This window comes from Sorex fumeus, unplaced genomic scaffold, assembly GCF_029834395.1.
Source record: "Sorex fumeus unplaced genomic scaffold, SorFum_2.1 ptg000072l, whole genome shotgun sequence".
In the NCBI taxonomy this organism is placed as follows: domain Eukaryota; kingdom Metazoa; phylum Chordata; class Mammalia; order Eulipotyphla; family Soricidae; genus Sorex; species Sorex fumeus.
Window position 1 is genome coordinate 59,434,696 of NW_026606129.1, and position 19,822 is coordinate 59,454,517.

General features: G+C 39.7%; 1 pseudogene; it reads right to left on the reverse strand.

Annotated features, from left to right (window-relative positions):
- Positions 1 to 7,501: 7,501 nt before the first annotated feature.
- LOC130037698 (protein FAM204A-like) lies at positions 7,502 to 9,050 on the reverse strand (annotated as a pseudogene).
- Between the last annotated feature and the right edge of the window lie 10,772 nt (positions 9,051 to 19,822).

Here is a 19,822-nt window from a genome sequence, read left to right on the forward strand (position 1 = left end):
GTATATGAAATGGATTATTGCACATTTTGGTTTTAGAACTTACATGTGTTTGGCTATGGTGTGGGGAATAAAAAAATGGCTTTGTCACCATGATAGCACTAAGCCATATGGGCTGGTGCTAGGGACAGATTTATGCCTTTATGTCTGAAAAGCAAGTGTTCTACCACTGAGACACATTCCCAAGCCCTAATTTTACATACTTTTATTCACATGTTCTTAATTTGAAGTAAATTTTATAATGGCTCACATTACTAGCTTGGTCATTTTATAGGTACTCAGAAAATTTTAGATTTGGTTTTAAAGATTCCTTTATTGGCCTTTCCACCACCTCAGCCGAGCTGGTCTTTTTTCCCCCACCTCCCAGGTTAGTTTTCGCGCCGTTCCTCGGACCCGAGGCTGGGATTCCACTGTGCAAGTGTCCGGAGGCGTCCCCCCCGACGCTGGGAGGAAAAGCTGATCTGAGCCCCTCTGCCTCTCCCTTTCTGCCACCCAAGCCGAGCTGGTCTATTCTCCCCACCCAGTCTTTACTTCCTGGACAGACACTAGGTATCCGTGGGGGTGTGGCCACGTAGAGGTGGGCGTGGCTTTAAAAGTGGGCGTGGCCTAATTTTCGGCAGGACAATGCTTATGCGGCCACAGGTACTTCACTCAAATCAAGAAATCTTACCCCTACACCTACACAACAACATGAAGAAATAACACAAATCCCCACCACAGGGAGACCACGAGGAAAAAAGTCCAGAAACCTCACTAGGTGCTAGCCACCTTAGGGACCTCTCTGGCCAAGCAAGTGAAAACAGAGATAGACAAATGGGACTATCTTAAACTAAGAAGCTTCTGCACCTCCAAGGAAACAGTGACCAAAATACAAAGACAATCTACAGAATGGGAAAGGATATTCGCCAACTACACATCTGATAAGGGGTTAATTTCAAGGATATACAAAGTACTGGTTGAACTCCACAAAAAGAAAACATTCAACCCCATCAAAAAATGGGAAGATGAAATGAATAGAAACTTTGACAAAGAAGAAATCCGAATGGCTAAAAGACACATGAGAAAATGTTCCACATCATTAATCATCAGGGAGATGCAGATCAAAACCACAATGAGATATCACTTCATACCACAGAGACTGGCCCATATCCACAAGAACAAAAGCAACCGGTGCTGGCGCGGATGTGGTGAGAAAGGGACACTCTTTCTCTGGTGGTGGGAATGCCGACTGGTTCAGCCCTTTTGGAAAACAGTATGGATGATTCTCAAAAAATTAGAAATTGAGCTCCCATTTGACCCAGCAATACCACTCCTGGGAATATATCCAGAAGAGTCAAGAAAGTATAGCCAGAGTGACATCTGCAATTGCAATTGTCTGTTTATTGCAGCACTCATTACAATAGCCAGAATCTGGAAAAAACCTGAGTGCCCGAGAACAGATGACTAGTTAAAGAAACTTTGGTACATTTACACAATGGAGTACTATGTAGCTGTTAGAAAAGACAAAGTCATAAAATTTACATACAAGTGGTCCTACATGGAAAGTATCATGTTAAGCGAAATGACTCAGAAAGAAAGGGATAGACATAGAAAGACTGCATTCATCTGGGGAACATAAAGTAACAAAATAGGAAACTAACACCCAAGAATGGCCGAGATTAGTACCAGGAATTTTACTCCATGACCTGGAGGCCAACCACACATACTAGGGGAAAAGGGAGCTCAGATAAAGAGGAGAACACCAAATAAAGGTGTTGGGAGGATCCTCCCAGGATGAGAGAAACATGCTGAAAGTAGACTATAGACCAAACACAATTGCCACTCAATGACTCTTTTGCAAACCACAACACCCAAAAGGAGAGAGAGAACAGAGGGAAATCCCTGTCACAGAGACAGGGTGGGATGGGGGGGGATGGGGGGTGGGAGGGATACCGGGATCCGTGGTGGTGGGAAATGGGCACTGGTGGAGGGATGGGTATTTGATCATTGTATAATTGAAACCCAAGCACAAAAATGTGTAAGTCTGCAACTGTACCTCATGATGTCTCACTATTAAAAAATTTTTAATAAAAAAATAAAAAATAAAGATTTCTTTATTGGAGCTGGAGCGATAGCACAGAGGGTAGGGCGTATGCCTTGTATGCGGCTGACCTGGGTTCGATTCCCACCATCCCATATGGTCCTACGAGCACTGCCAAGAGTAATTCCTGAGTGTAGAGCCAGGAGTAACTCCTGAGCACTGCTGGGTATGACGAAATATAAATAAATAAATAAATATTCCTTTATTTATTAAATTTTTTGCTGGCTTGACCTAATGTTTGAGCACTTAAAAATTCCTACTTGATAGAATGAAGCAGTCAAGACTCAGAAAATATGAAACTATTAACAGATAACTAGATTATTCACACTTCCAGATATTTCAGTAACCTCTATTCTGCAAATCTACGTAGGAATTGTGAAAGTTCTCAAATCACTTTCAAAACTTTGTTCATGGTGGCTGCATACTTTGAAGCAGGAAATAGTTTAGATCTGACATGGATAATGGAAAGGGGCTGATTGGTATTGACAGATTTCAAGGATGATGGCCTCTCCAATCATGACCAGTGGTCCACATTATACATGGATCAGGTAATTGCCAAATCCAGTGAACATTTTTCAATTCTTATTTGACCTCAAGCAACAGCACTGAGTCAAGTAAATCTTAAACTCTAATGCAGAAGTGATAATCTGGCATCTACTTCTGCCCTTGCAAAACCCAAACTATTTCTCCTTTCCCCACTTATAAAACTCCTGATATATCAAGCCTTATGCCATTCATTTTGCACACTCATTAGGCTTTTTATTTTAATTACTGTACATTGGTCTCCTAGATACTCATTTAATAATACTTTTATTTTTATCATTTATCAAATTAATATAAATTATTCATAATTACAAATAATTATAAAAAAACAGACTGATTTTCCCGAACTGGAGCAATAGCACAGTGGGTAGGGCATTTGCCTTGCATGCGGCTGACCTGGGTTCGATTTCTCTGTCCTTCTCGGAGAGCCCGGCAAGTAACAAAGAGTATCCTGCCCACATGGCAGAGACTGGTAAGCTCCCCGTGGTGTATTCGATATGCCAAAGACAGTAACAACAAGTCTCACAGTGGAGACATTACTGGTACCCACTCGAGCAAATAGATGAACAATGGAAGGACAGTGCTACAGTATTATACCGATTTCCCATTATTTTTTATCTTCTCCTGTTATTAACCTTATCTAGTCACATGTCTATTGAAACTTTGAAAAATTATTATTGGTTCATCAGTATATTAACTAATGTTAAACTTTACTTGAAATTTATTAGGCTTTTTTTATTATCCTCTTTTTCCCAAGATCCATTTCAATGTCCCGTTGCATTTTGTTGACACTTCTCTTTTGTCTTCTTCAATATGCCTTCATAGTTTCATGGTCTTTTCCTGGTGTTTTTTTTTCCCATAACATAGACACTTTTGAAGATGGTCAGATGTTTTCTAGAATGTTCCTTAATTTGGATTTGGTTGATGATTCCTCATGATTATAACTGAAGTGATGGGTTTTGAGAAAGACTTCCACCGAAGTGAAATACTGTTTCTGTCACATCACATTAGGTGTGATACAAAATACCATAACTTAGTACTATTGACATAGATCTTGATCACTTGACTAATTTGGTATATGTAAGGTTTCACCACGGTAAGGTTACTATTTTGTCTCCTTTTCATTTTTCCTTGGGTCACAAATTCTAGTCACATTTTACAAAAAAAAAAGTTAAGCTGCACCTTCTGAGGAAAGGATGTAAAAAATTTTATATTAAAGCCACCAGAGTAATAAATTAATAAATTGGAAGAACACAGGTTGGGACTGTGTAAATTTCTTGTTTTCTAAACACCTCTGTGGTTCTTGCCAAAGCCAATACTTCTGTGGTAACTTTAAAATTTCCTTTCATGTTTATTACTTATCATTATTTTTACAATTATTCTTCCATATTTACTAAATAACTATTAGTATTAATTCCTGATAATTATTTTATTTTCATAATAAAATCAAACACTTCAAAAATAAAGTGAAGTTTTGTTGCTTCCAAGCCTTTGGACATTATAAAACTTGAGTTTTAGGTCTTTATAATAATTTCCTCCTCCTCTCTATTTTTTAAAAACACACTTCTATTTTTGTATTCATCACAGCTTTTTAAAGTTACTATTTAAATACAATCTGTTCATTGTGTTTTTCATTGCAGCTTGTACCACTCTTCAAGTACTTACATGTTTGTGTGAACAATTTAACCAAGAGCAGTATAATCTCAGTACTGTGACCACAGTCAAACTCTGATTCTTATCTTCAGTCAATGTCAACTAGCTACTCCAGTGACCCATCTTCCTATCACCTGGATTTGTACTTCCTTTGAAATTTAAGTGTTTTATTGGTTTGTCCTTGCTCCTTCTGCAGGGATCTTAGGTTTATTGAGTTGCACCATCACAGTGCTCCTGAGGCACACCCAATTTCTTTAGGCACTCCCAATATTATACTGATCTTTTTTTACCCCCTTTATGTCCTTTGAAAAGTTTAGCAATGTCCTTTTTGTATAGACACATGAAGACATCTGATGCTATGCTTTTGTAACATGGGAGTTAATTAACTCTGAATTTATTGCTAGGCATCCCGAATATTTACTTTGGTAAATGTCATTTTTGCTTCCTGAAACTAAAATTAAAAACTGGGAGTTCTCCTTGACTAGTTATATTGCCTCCAATGTTAGTTTTTCTTTTTCTTTATTATTATTATTATTATTGCTTTTTGGGTCACAGCTGGCGATATTCAGGGGTTACTCCTGGCTCTGCACTCAGTAATCACTCCTGGGGGTGCTCGGGGGACCATAGGGGATGCTGGGAATCGAACCCAGGTTGGCCGTGTGCAAGGCAAACGCCCCACCTGCTGTACTATTGCCCTGGCCCCTGCTTTTCCTTTTCTTATGGCTTTTTCAAATCACCAACCTCTCCCCCTGCCCCCACCCACCTTGTCTGCTTCCTACATTTACTCTTTAACTCTCATCAAAACTAGTTAGATAGCTTTCATTTGTGTTCCTTGGCACCCTATGTTCTAATAAAGTACTTAGCACAATAAAATTGCTTATTTGTCTATACAAATAATAAGTAAGAATGAACAAATGAATTCCTTTGAATATATTTTGACCTTCCCTTTTCTTTTTTTTTAATTTATTATTTTTTTTTATTAGTGAAACACCATGAGGTACAGTTGTAGATTTACAATTATTTGTGCTTGGGTTTCGATTATACAATGATCAGATACCCATCCCTCCACCAGCGCCCATTTTCCACCACCATGGATAATATCCCCCCCACCCCCATCCCCCATCCCCCCCTGCCTCTGTGGCAGGGCAATCCCCTGTGTTCTCTCTCTCCTTTTGGGTGTTGTGGTCTGCAAAAGAGGCATTGAGTGGCAAACATGTTCAGTCCATAGTCTACTTTCGACATGCATCTCCCCTCCTGGGAGGATCCTCCAAACACCCTTTATTTGGTGTTCCCTTCTCTATCTGAGCTGCCCTTTCCTCTAGAATGCCCGGCTGGCCACTAAGCTATGGAGTAATCCTCCTGGTGCTGTTCTCAGCTATTCTTGGGTATTAATCTCATATTTTGTTACTTTATATCCCCCAGATGAATGCAATCTTTCTATGTGACCTTCCCTTTTCAAAAATTATATCAAACATTTCAAAAATTATATCAAACATATTTCCCATGTTATGAGACATTGTCAAATACACGGTAGCTGTTGTTACTAATAATAATCTATGAATTAATTTTAATGTATCTAAATTAAATTAATAATTGATGAAATTCTGTGTAGTTTTCCCATTGTTATTGCTCTATGGAATCCCTTTGTTTTCTTTCTGATCATTTTCTACTTATCTCTCTTCATTTAGAGCATCTCAGTAATTTATGAATTTAATTTTCTAACTTTGTGTGGGACTTCTTGGTTACATTTATTATGTCAAAAGTAGTGAACTACAGGTTTTAGAAAAAAGATAATGTCTTTGAGCAGTTAAATATTTGTGATTCTAGTTGAATCCACATCAATTGATTAGTTCTTTAAGTGTGGAAAAATGGAACTTTTAGAGGTTCTAACTGCCAAACTTCTTATAACCCACAGTCAGTTTCCGAAATGGAATTGAAATTTCTATGTACATGTTTTCTCAGTATTATTTCTGAAGGAGTTGAAAATTTTCAAGAACAAAGTATTAATCTATATATAGGCTAGATCAGTAATTTATATGTTTTAATAGAATCTCCTGCCCCCGCGCCTGGCTGTCCTCGCCAGGGCCCCTTGGCGGGGAGCGGGTTGAGTTTTCCTCCCTGCCCCGGCCAGGGCTCCGGCAGCCGAAGACCTCCAGGACCAGACACCACCATGCTGAGACTACTCTCTGCACACATGAAGGTACTGGCAGAGGAACAAAGGCACGCGGGTCCCGGGGCTGAGATCTCCAAGCCTACTCGCATCGGGGCTGAGCATCCTCCACCCAGATCCTCCAAATTCCAGTAGGCGGGGGTCACACCCACCAATTGGCCCCCTGGTGCCGTGTAATTCGCGGCCGTGAGACATCTTATTATCTCATTCCTACTTTGGACAAACTGGCAGGCTACCGAATGTAACCTGTCCACATGGCAGAGTCTGGCAAACTCCCCGTGGCGTACCCAATATGCCAAATACCAGTAACAATGATGGGTCTCATTCTCCTATCTCTGAAAGAGCCTTGAATTTGGCACTTTTAAAAAAATCTCAGGGCTAGGACGAAGGAGACGTTACTGGGGCCTGCTTGTGGCAATCGACGAATAACAGGATGGTCGTGATCGTCGTCGTGAATATTGTTTACTCAGGCTTACAAAACTTGAAGAAGCCTACATACACATACACACATTTCATAATTTAAAGCCATCTTGCATTACAGTTGCTTTCTGGATTGCCTGCGTAGAAGAAAAACCTGCTGTGATACATAATCTTGTCTGTCTTGACTTTGTGACTTCTCATTAGAGTCATCCTGCATTAACTCTCCCAAGCTGAATTTCCAATTTACTTATATACCTAAGTGGTTAATGTTCAGATTTCATTCAGATGTTGAACTCTACCAAGAGTGCTTTTGCATTGCCCTATGATTAGCACATTAAAAAAACATGAATATTTTATGCACTGTTCTTTACCTAGTTAGACTGTTGCTTTTGAGAAAACAAAGTAACTCTCTTGGGTTGCCAGGTACCAAGGTTATCAGTATTGTCATGTTGACTTTTGGAAATCAACAGGAAGTTTGCTCTCAGTGTCCTTGTTGCAAGGCCTTTGTTGAGGCTGATCATACCTGAAGGCCACATATATTCTTCCATTGTATTCATGAAACTTCTGTTCTATTCACCTGGACTTAATCACCTAATATCACATTTATTTATTTATTTATTTATTTATTCATTTTTCAAGAAAGCAAAGGGAGTTCATTGGCTATGCTACACCATATGGATGCAAAGCAAAATTGATTTTATACTGGAGGATGAGGTAAATATATAAATAAACACACTCTTATCTTCTGCCCATGTGTAGTCTTATATTTTCTGCATAGGAACAGAATGCACCATTTTGTTCACTTCAATAGTGAACTCTAAGAAAGAAATGAACAGATTTGATAATCAGCACTCAAATTTTATTCTTATTTTCACTTCCTTCTACCGATTTCCAGATATATGTAACACAGCAGGGGCATCTTCTTAGTAAACTGAGCGGCTTAAGACTCCAGTGGAAACTCGAAACTCAAATGTCTTCATGCTGTGGAGTCACATGTATCCCATGTTGCTTTTGGTTTCCCATCTCTTTTTTGCCTCAACCCCCCATGCAAGCTTCTTCTTTTTTCGAGCAGCCTGTGAATTTTCAGCTTCTTTTTTGGCCTTCATAAACTTATGGCAGGCTACTGCTTTTGTAATTTTTACACCAAGTTCTCGAGTAGCAAGCTGGTTGGTGAGTTCCTCAGCCTTCTCAATATCCCAGTCGTCCACGGCCTGGTCTATGCACTTTTCAAGACCTGACTTCTCAACCTTCTTCTTTTTAACAGGGGGGTCAAACATTTCATTGATTCCAAAATATTGAGTAAGCTCCTTCCACTCATCTTCCTTGGAGGGCTGGCCACTCTGAGATTCTTCTTCTTTGTGGGAAGTTGGCCATCTAAATGACCAAGGGCCTATGTGACCCGCATCAGACCATGTCCCGACTTGTGCAAATCCTGTGCTATGCATGAAGTCCTGTGCTATGCATGGTTATCTTGAGGAAACATCCGTCACAGAAACATCTGTCATGGCTGTCTGCAAAAACAAGAAGTAACTGACAATGATAACCATGTATGTGAAACGTATAGACTTTGTAACTTTCCTAACCATATATGGACATGACCTTTTTGTGTAACTGCCTTATGCTTTGCATGCATAGTTTTCTGTACTGAGAGGTATATAAGCCCCTGCTGCCCTGAATAAAGTCCTGTCCTGTCTGTCCTGTCCTGTCCTATCCTTTCTCTTAGCTTCTTGTCTCTTCTTGTGTCCGTGTGTCTATTCGGTGGATCCCTCCTTGCATGTTCGGAACCCGGAACCCTCCCTGCAGGTCGGGGAGGCGACTCCGTGGGTTCCCCCTGCACTTCTTCATTGTTTAATTTGCCTTTCCTCGAACGTTTTCTTTTTTTCCTTCTGAATCTTGAATTCTCAGATGTCTGTTCAGAATTTCTTTTATGCATTCTTGAAATTTCTCCCACATAGTTAGAGAGATCCCAGAAGGACACTCTTTGTATGCAATTACATTTGCCTCTGGCTCAGTTTGGGGCCCATCCAGAGGGCAATCTGTGATTTCAGTGTTTTTCTTGGTCCCATCATCTACCTTATCTTTCTGTAAATTAGGTTTAGGTTTATAACTCTCTGATGTGGCTTCCTCTTCAGATTCTAACTCAGTATCACTTTCATTTAGGCCAGGAGGGAGCAGCCCACTCTACATCTTTTCTTCTGTCGGTCGCGGGCCACCTGGCAGCCATCTTAAGACCCTGCCAACATCGCGCCTCCTCATTCCTAATATCACATTTAATATGCATATTTTATGTCGTTTTTCTTATCTCGAGGGCATGTAGAGTTTATGTTTAAAAGGAATTATCTTACCATATTTCAATGGCTGCAGCTTATTCTAAATTGTAGGTTATATCTTTTAGAAACATATGCCTAAATTTCATGATTAATAACATAATATTAATAATATGATTAACAACATTATAATAACTTAAACTGTTGCTCAAGAAATAGAATATCTAAGATCAATTATCGGTCTGGTCTTTTGTGAAACTGATATTTTTTTTTATAAGGGTTGGGTCTACAGATGCCAATATTTTATCAGCTCGTATGTACTGAACTATGATGTGTTTAATGCATAGCTAGACACAGATTCACGAAATGGTCCTAAAACGATCTCTTGTTTGATTCAGTAAACTGAATATGTAGGAAGTCCTGTGGAGCCAGTCAGTTAAATTTCATTCATTAGACACAACGTAGAAAATATCCATTGAGGTCCTACTTTGTGCAAAGAACTGTGCTCTGTTTAGATATTAAGGATATGCAACTATATGTTTATTTGCTTCAGGATCTTAAAGAGGAAGAAAACACATAAGATGTCAGAGGTAAACTACAATAGAAATGCAAAGAAAATATAAGATTAGAGGTATGTGATGCTTTTAGTGGTATGATAAAAATCTTTATAACCGGTGCTGGAGAGACAGTGGATAGGATGTTTGCCTTGTACGCAGCTGACCTGGGTTCAATCCCTGGCATCCCATATGGTCCCCCAAGCATCTCCAGGAGTAATTCCTGAGTGCAGAACCAGGAGTAACCCCTGAGCATTGCTGGCTGTGGCCCAAAAAGCAAAAAAAAATAAAATCTTTATGATATTGTAGATGTAATTTGAAATGGAGTTGTTACTTGTAATTTTTGGTTTTTAGTTAGGTAGAAATGATGCATCACATCACATTTTGCCCCAAGTCCTCTATCAGTAAACTGTTTAGAATTCAGTAAAGCAAGAAAGCTGAACTTTGCAAACTTTATGTCAGCCTTTTGGATACTGATAAATAAAAGCATCAGGAGTGGTCATGGTATTTAGTTAGTAAAGATTGTTTGACCAAGTGAGATGATATATTGTACAAATATTTGGATGTATGGTAAGGTAGCACAGCAAAGCAAGTGGAAATGACTAGTATTGGGAGACAAATACATTTGATTTTTCATGGTTTCTTATATTATTCCCATCTCCAACAAAAACTTGTCTCAGTATGCCAAGTCTATATCTAAGCAGTATTATCCTGAAAAACAATGGATCACAGTTTAATAAAATATATAGCGAATATAAAATGAACTTCATATATATTAAATTACTTTGAAGATGCATTTTCAAAGGGTAAAAGAGAGTCAGAGAGGTAATATAGGACTTAATGCATTTGCTTCGCATGTATGTAAAAAGAAAATTAAAATGAACTCTAACAATATATTTTACTTCATTTTATTATTTAAAAATTTTAAAACATAATAAAAATTATTGATGCTATATTTGGAAATTAGCTAAAAAATATTGTGCATTTTACATTGACAGCATATCTGAATTAAGACTAGCAACATGTAGTTGTGATATAATTTTGGATAATGCAACTTTAATCAGGTATAAACTTACAGTGTTTAAAAGTTATCTCCCCCAGACATGATTTTTCTACTTTTTGTGGGGGTTCTCTAATCTAGAGTTCATTAATGTTCAGGGAAAAATCTAAAATATAGTCTAAATTCCATATACCAACATGTGACTGTCTCTTTTTGTTGAATTTCATCAGTGTATGGTGTTTATTTCCTGTGTTGGCATAAAATAGTGAGCAACACTACGATGATTTCTGGTTTCAGGGTTTTTACAGTAAAATGGGCAAGAACTATATTAAAGAAATAAATATGTAACCATGACATGAGTTTGGATAAAAATGCAGAGAAGTATAAATATTTATATCAGGATAATGTCTCCTAGTTTAGAGGAACTGGGAAATTAGCTCCAAGGAAGTGACCTTTATTCTGAAAAGAGAATGATGCCCGTGGGTGGGTACTGAGGCAGCAACAAGTATTTGGTATTTTAAAGAAACAGGAACATGTGTGTCATGAATGAAAGAGTTAATGTAATAGAGGGTCAAGATAAGGTTGGGGAGCTGGCAGATACCAAATGGCGATGTATGACTTTTAAGTCATTAAGGACCAGGACTTTCTTTCTAAAAGTAGAGATATTTTAAAGTATGCTTTAAAAGAAAAAAAAGAGATGATTGGATATGAATATTATATACTGTGAGCTGAGAACATTTCTAAAGAAAAGAGGGAGAGTATGAGGAGACATTTTAGAAGCTATTTTGTAATCCAGAGGTCTAGGGCAGTGGATAGCTAAAATCCTAAACTGATACCTTGATGTATTTAGTAGATATACTTACAAGAGTAGAGAATTTATGAGACCTGGGATTTGGATCAGTGATAAAGCACATGCTCTGCCTGCGGGAGACCTGAATTTGACCCCTGGATCATTATAAAAAGAAAAAGACTGCGTATGATCATGATCATGATCATCCTGTTGTTCGTCGATTTCCTTGAGCAGGCACCAGTAAAGTCTCCTTCTTCCTATCCCTGAGATTTTAAAAGAGCCATTTCAATGCTCTTTCAGGATTAGGAGATTGAGATCCATCATTGTTACTGGTATTTAGCATATTGAGTATGACACGGGAAGTTTGCCAGACTCTGCCGTGCAGGCAGGATGCTTTTGGTAGCCTGCCGGGTTCTCCAAAGGAAAAATAAGATAATAAGATGTCGCACGGCCGCAAAGGCAGCCGCGCGCTTCTGTGAGCTGGGTTTTATAGTCTCTGAGATTTACTAAATGGTGGCGGGGGGGAGCAAAAACATGGGGGCAAGGAGCTTCCAGGTTATGTTCACTTGCAGTTTTTCTGTTTAAATAAATAGATGCGTATTTTTAAATAGAACTAATTCTTAGTTGTTCTTGGAATAATGGAAGTTTTAGGGTGAAAATTCATTCACTACACTAGAAATTGTATCAATTTGCCTGTCATTTTCTTTTTTGCTTGAGCAGAAAATTGTAATTCTTTGCTACTAATAGCAAGATAACACAAAAGGAAAATCTATAATAATATTCCGTTCATTTTTCTAAGACTTACACCCACCAACTGCCCCCTGCACCATGTAATTCCATCAATGGCCAAGATCCAGAGACTATAAAACCAAGCTTCTGGAAGCGTGCGGCTACATTCACGTCTGTACAACCTTTTATTGTCTAGTTCTCACTCTCAAAGAACCTGGCAGGCTACTGAGAGTATCCTGCCCGCAAGGCAGAGTCTGGCAAGCTCTGTGTGGCATATTTGATATGCCAAAACCCAATAACAATGATGAGTCTCATTCCCCTGACCCTGAGAGAGCCTCTAATGTGGCACTTGCTAAAATCTCATGGCTAGGACGAATGGAGGATTTACTTTTGCCTGCTTGAGGAAATCGATGAACAATGGGATGACAGTGATACAGTGATTTTTCTAAGACTTAACTTTTTAAATTACCACCAGGTGAATTATTTGATTTCACCACTTTAAACAGTTTTTCTTATAAATTATGCTGTCTTTGTGCTGAAAACAATATTATTGTCCTAACACTGTAATGGTTGAATAGAGGTTGATGACAACGGTAAAAGCAAATAGTGAAGGAAATAACTTGTCTGAGCTCTATACCTTTTAAACCAATTAAGAAATCACAATAATAAAGTATTGCTTTATTTTTTTTATTTTTATTTATTTATTTTTTTACAGTTGTAGATTTACAATTTTTTTGTGCTTGGGTTTCAATTATACAATGATCAGATACCCATCCCTCCACCAGTGCCCGTTTTTCACCACCATGGATAATATCCCTCCCACCCCCATCCCCCCATCCCCCCTGCCTCTGTGGCAGGGCAATCCCCTGTGTTCTCTCTCTCCGTTTGGGTGTTGTGGTCTGCAAAAGAGGCATTGAGTGGCAAACATGATCAGTCCATAGTCTACTTTCGACATGCATCTCCCCTCCTGGGAGGATCCTCCAAACATCCTTTATTTGGTGCTCCCTTCTCTATCTGAACTGCCCTTTCCTCTAGGATACCCGGCTGGCCTCTAAGTTATGGAGTAATCCTCCTGGTGCTGATCTCAGCTATTCTTGGGTATTAATCTCATACTTTGTTACTTTATATCCCCCAGATGAATGCAATCTTTCTATGTCTATCCCTCTCTTTCTGACTCATTTCGCTTAGCATGATACTTTCCATATTGTACCACTTGTATGTAAATTTCATGACTTCATCTTTTCTAACAGCTACATAGTACTCCATTGTGTAGATGTACCAAAGTTTCTTTAACCAGTCATCTGTTCTTGGGCATTCAGGTTTCTTCCAGTTTCTGGCTATTGTAAAGAGTGCTGCAATGAACAAACAAGTGCAGATGTCACTTCGACTATACATTTTTGCCTCTCTGGGATATATTCCCAGGAGTCGTATTGCTGGGTCAAATGGGAGCTCAATTTCTAATTTTTTGAGAATCATCCATATTGTTTTCCAGAAGGGCTGAACCAGTGGACATTCCCACCAATAGTGAAGGAGTGTCCCTTTCTCGCCACATCCGCGCCAGCATCGATTGCTTTTGTTCTTTTGAATGTGGGCTAGTCTCTGAGGTGTGAGATGGTATCTCATTGTGGTTTTGATCTGCGTCTCTCTGATGACTAATGATGTAGAGCATTTTCTCATGTGCTTTTTTGCCATTCGGATTTCTTCTTTGAGAAATTTTCTTTTCATTTCATTGCCCCATTTTTGGATGGGGTTGTATGTTTTCCTCTTGTGGAGTTTAATCAGTATTTGGTATATCCTGGATATCAACCCCTTGTCAGATGTGTAATCGGCGAATATCCTTTCCCATTCTGTAGACTGTCTTTGTATTTTGGTCACTGTTTCTTTGGAGGTGCAGAAGCTTCTTAGTTTAAGATAGTCCCATTTATCTATCTCTATTTTCACTTGCTTGGCCAGTGGTGTGGCATCTTTGAAGATATCATTAGCTTCAATATCATGGAGGGTTTTGCCTACTTTATTTTCAATGTACTTTATGGTTTCTGGTCTGATGTTGAGGTCTTTAATCCATTTTGATCTTACTTTTGTACATGGTGTTAGGCAGAGTTCTGAGCCTATTTTTTGCATGTAGCCGTCCAATGATGCCAACATAATTTATTAAAGAGGCTTTCCTTACTCCACTTCACATTACTTGCACCTTTATCAAAGATTAGATGATCATATGATTGAGGGGAGATGTCAGCGTATTCAACCCTGTTCCATTGGTTTGCAGTTCTGCCTTTGTTCCAGTACCATGCTGTTTTAATTATTACTGCTTTGTAGTACAGTTTGAAGTTAGGGAGGTTGATTCCTCCCATTTTCTTTTTCCCAAGAATTGCTTTAGCTATTCGTGGGGGCTTATTGTTCCATATAAATTTCAGGAGTGTTTGCTCCATTTCTTTGAAGAATGTCATGGGTATCCTTATAGGGATTGCATTGAATTTATACAATGCTTTCGGTAGTATTGCCATTTTGACAATGTTAAGTCTCCCGACCCATGAGCAGGGGATATCTTTCCATTTCCTCATGTCCTCTTTTATTTCCTGAAGTAGTGTTTTGTAGTTTTCTTTGTACAGGTCCTTTACTTCCTTAGCTAAGCTGATTCCTAGGTACTTGATTTTCTGGGGCACAATTGTGAACGGGATTGTTTTTTTCACGTTGCTTTCTTCTCTCTCACTGTTTGCGTATAGGATAGCCATGGACTTTTGGGTATTGATTTTATAACCTGCAACTTTACTATACGAGTCTATTGTTTCTAGGAGTTTTTTGGTGGAGGTTATTGGGTTCTCTAAGTAGAGTATCATATCATCTGCGAATAGTGAGAGCTTGATTTCTTCCTTTCCTACCTGAATGCCCTTAATATCTTTTTCTTGCCTAATCGCTATTGCAAGTACTTCCAGTACTATATTGAACAGAAGTGGAGAGATTGGGCATCCCTGTCTCGTCCCTGATCTTAGAGGGAAGGCTCTCAGTTTTTCCCCATTGAGGATGATGCTTGCTGTAGGCTTGTGGTAGATGGCTTTAATTATGTTGAGGAAGGTCCCCTCTATACCCATTTTGGCTAGGGTTTTCATCATAAAGGGGTGCTGGATCTTGTCAAATGCTTTCTCTGCATCTATTGATATGATCATATGCTTTTTATCTTTTCTTTTGTTGATATGATGGATTATGTTGATTGATTTTCGAATGTTAAACCATCCTTGCATCCCTGGGATGAATCCTACTTGGTCATTGTGTATGATCTTTTTGATGAGTAGTTGGATTCTATTTGCTAGTAGTTTGTTGAGGATCTTTGCATCTGTGTTCATCAGGGATATCGGCCTGTAATTCTCTTTCTTTGTGGTATCTCTGTCTGCTTTTGGTATCAGTGTGATATTTGCTTCGTAGAAACTGTTCGGAAGTTTTTTTGATATTTCAATTTCGTGGAAAAGCTTAAAGAGCATTGGGAGTAAGTCCTCTTTAAAGATTTGGAAGAATTCACTAGTGAATCCATCCGGGCCAGGACTTTTGTGCTTGGGTAGACTTTTTATTACCAGTTCAATTTCCTTGATGGTGATAGGTCTGTTCAGGTATTCCAGGTCTTCTTGGTTCAGCCTTGGGAGTTTGTAGGAGTCTAGGAATTTATCCATTTCCTTGAGGTTTTGATGTTCCGTGGCATAAAGCTTCTCAAAGTACTCCCTGAGGATCCTCTGAATTTCTGTGGTTTCTGTTGTAATGACTCCCTTTTCATTTCTGATTCGGTTTATTAGGGTTTTCTCTCTCCCTTTCTTTGTGAGTTTTGCTAGCGGCTTATCGATCTTGTTAATTTTCTCAAAGAACCAGCTTTTGGTTTCATTGATCTTTCGGATTGTTTTTTGGGTTTCCATCTCATTAATCTCTGCTCTGAGTTTTATTATTTCCTTTCTCCTGTTCGGGTTGTGCTCCTTTTTTTGGTCCTTCTCCAAGCCCTTAAGCTGTGAGGTTAGGTTACTTATGTGTGTTCGCTGCTCCTTCCTGAGGAATGCTTGTAGAGCTATAAACTTTCCTCTTAACACAGCCTTTGCTGTGTCCCATAAGTTTTGGTAACTCGTGTTCTCATTTTCATTCGTTTCTAGGAATCTTTTGATTTCCTCTTTGATTTCTTTTCTAATCCACTCGTTGTTCAATAGCGCACTGTTTAATTTCCAGGTGTTTGATTTAGTTTTCTGTTTTTGTGTGTGATTTACTTCTAATTTCAGCGCATCATGGTCTTAGAAGATTGTTGATACAATCTCTATCTTCTTAATTTTATGGAGGCATGTTTTGTGGCTCAGCATGTGGTCTATCTTGGAGAATGTTCCATGGACGCTTGAGAAGAATGTGTATTCAGCTTTTTGTGGATGAAGTGTCCTATATATATCTACTATTCCCTTTCTTCCATTGTTTCCCTCAAATGAAGTATGTCCTTGCTAAGCTTGAGTCTGTTTGATCTATCAAGAGGTGACAAAGCAGTGTTGAAGTCTCCCACTAGTATTGTGTTGCTATTGATGTCTTTTTCCAAATCTATGAGTAGTTGTTTTAAGTACTTTGCTGGTCTCTCATTAGGTGCATATTCATTTATTATTGTAAGTTCTTCCTGTTGTACAGATCCGTTGATCAATAAGAAATGGCCTTCACTGTCTCTTATGACCTTCCTCACTTTGATATCAATGTGGTCTGATATAAGGATGGCTACCCCAGCTCTTTTCTGGGAGCTGTTTGCCTGTAGGATTGTTTTCCAGCCTTTGACTCTGAGTCTGTGTTTGCTTTGACTATTGAGATGCGTTTCTTGCAGGCAGCAGAATGTTGGGTTCAATTTTCTAATCCATCCTGCCACTCTATGTCTTTTAATTGGTGCGTTTAGCCCATTGACATTGAGAGAGATTATTGTTATGGGATTTTGTCCCATTGTTCTGTTAAAATTTGGTGTATTTGAGGGGCCTTTCTTGCCTTAAAGTAGCCCATTTAGTTGTTCTTGTAACCATGGTTTTGAGTCTATGAAGTTCCTGAGCTGTTGTTTGTCTGTGAAACTGTGTGTTGTTCCTTCTATTATGAATGAGAGTCTCGCTGGGTAAAGTATTTTTGGGGAGGCATTTATTTCATTGAGTTTTTTCACTATGTCCCACCACTGTTTGTGGGCCATGAGGGTTTCATCAGAAAAATCAGCTGTGAATTTTAAGGATGCTCCTTTGTAAGAGATTTCTTTCTTCGATCTTGCTGCTTTCAGAATTTTGTCTCTGTCTAAGGTTTTGGTCATTTTGATCAGAATGTGTCTTGGGGTATTTTTATTCGGATTTCTTCTAGCTGGTACCCTTCGGGCCTCCTGAATGTGGTCACAAGTTTTCTTCAGGTCTGGAAATGTTGTAGCAATGATTTTTTTGACAGTTTCTTCTTCATCGAGGTTTTCTTCCTGTACCTCTGGGACTCCAATAATTCTTATGTTACCCCTCTTGGCTTCATCACGATCTTCTCTTGCCATCTGTTCCCGAATTGTGAGTCTCTTTTCCATTTTCTGCTCTTTTCTGGAGAGTCTCTGAACTTCATCTTCGAGCTCACTGATTCTGTTCTCAGCAGCTGTTACTCTGCTGCTGAGGCCTTCCACTGAGCTTTTCAATTCGCCTACGAGATTTTTCAGGTCTGATATTTCTGATTGCATTTTCCTCATTTCTGCCTTCAGATCCTCTTGTCTTCTATTGGCATTGCTTTCCGTTGTTTCTTTTAATTCCCTAAGCATCCTAAGTAGCTCCCTCCTGAATTCCTTGTCAGAGAGGTTGTCTAACACTACAGTACTGTTGGTGTCATCTGGGCTAGACTCTTCAATATGAAAGTTTGGTGGGCTTTTGCGTTGCTTTACCATTGTGAGAGGTGTGGTTAAGTCCTTCACGTTCACTGTTACTATTCTGCTTGATATGCAGTATGAGTTAAGATAGGCTTATGAGTTATTGGCTACTGTGTTTCTAGTGGCTGAGCTAAACTAGAGAAGTTTCCATCTAAGAAGGTAGCTTTTGGTTCCTAAGGCATACGTAGTGGCAAAATATTTCGCCGCTGCATTAGCGGCCGCGGCTCTGGAAAGAGTCCCTGGCACTGGCGAGGAGTTGGGAATGTCTCCTGTTTGAAATTGGAGCCGTTCATCTTTGTTGCCCAGAGCTGGGCCTCAGTGCCCGTCCCGCGCAGCTCAGGGGTTGAAAACCGGCTGTCTAGGGGCTGGATCTAGGTGCGCATGCCCAGAAAGGGTCCCAGGCCCTTGGAGGCGGGCTGTACCTGTTTGAAATTGGAGCCGTTCAGCTTTGTTGCCCAGAGCTGGGCCTCCTTGCCCGTCATGCGCAGTTCAGGGGTTGAAAACCGGCTGTCTAGGGGCTGGATCTAGGTGCGCATGCCCAGAAAGGGTCCCAGGCCCTTGGAGGCGGGCTGTACCTGTTTGAAATTGGAGCCGTTCAGCTTTGTTGCCCAGAGCTGGGCCTCAGTGCCCGTCCCGCGCAGCTCAGGGGTTGAAAACCGGCTGTCTAGGGGCTGGATCTAGGTGCGCATGCCCAGAAAGGGTCCCAGGCCCTTGGAGGCGGGCTGTACCTGTTTGAAATTGGATTCGTTCAGCTTTGTTGCCCAGAGCTGGGCCTTCGTGCCCGTCCCGCGCAGCTCAGGGGTTGAAAACCGGCTGTCTAGGGCAGTATTGCTTTATTTTTTATGATTGGTTTAAACATATTTACTAGCTTTCTTTTTCCTCAGGGTGAATGAAGAAGTTTCTTCCGTTGTGCCAAGGAACCTGGGGACCACTCCTGCAGGTCTTGGCCTCAGGATTCTGGCCTTGATGGTCTGACCCAAGTGTTTGAGTTCGAGGTGGCAGTGCTTGGGAGTTGCCAAGCAACACATTGCAGTGCTAGGCAGGGGAACATGTGGTGCCCAGAAATAAACTCAGGGCATGGAACTTATTCATTTAAGACATGCATTCCAACACTTTGCACACTCTCCTGACCCTGTACATATTGTAAACATTCTTAGTTAATCATTAAAAGATTGCACTTAATATTGATAGTATTTTTGACTTAGTTTATTAAATAGTTTATCTATTTCCCATCGGGGCTGGAGCGATAGCACAGTGGTAGGGCGTTCGCCTTACAAGCGGCCAACATGGCCAACCCGAGTTCGATTCTTCCGCCCCTCTCGGAGTTCCCGGCAAGCTACCAAGAGTATCTCACCTGCATGGCAGAGCCTGGCAAGCTACCCGTGATGTATTCAATATGCCAAACACAGTAACAACAAGTCCTCGTGATGGAGACGTTACTGGGCCCACTCGAGCAAATTGATGAACAACGGGAGGACCGTGATACCGTGATTTCCCATTAATGTCTAGTTGACATGAAAATTTCAATTGCAAGATAATTCAAAATGAATATTGACAATCATGCTAATTTATTTATTCATTCATGGGATAATTATTAAGTGCTAGAATGTAACTAGATGGATAATACTTTAAAAATTTCTAAAATTATGGTGGAAGATTTGGGATCTAGCTTAATTATAGAGAACTTATCATGCATTTGGTTGATCCCTGGTACCATATTCACTCTTCTCTCTATCTCTCTGTCTCTCTT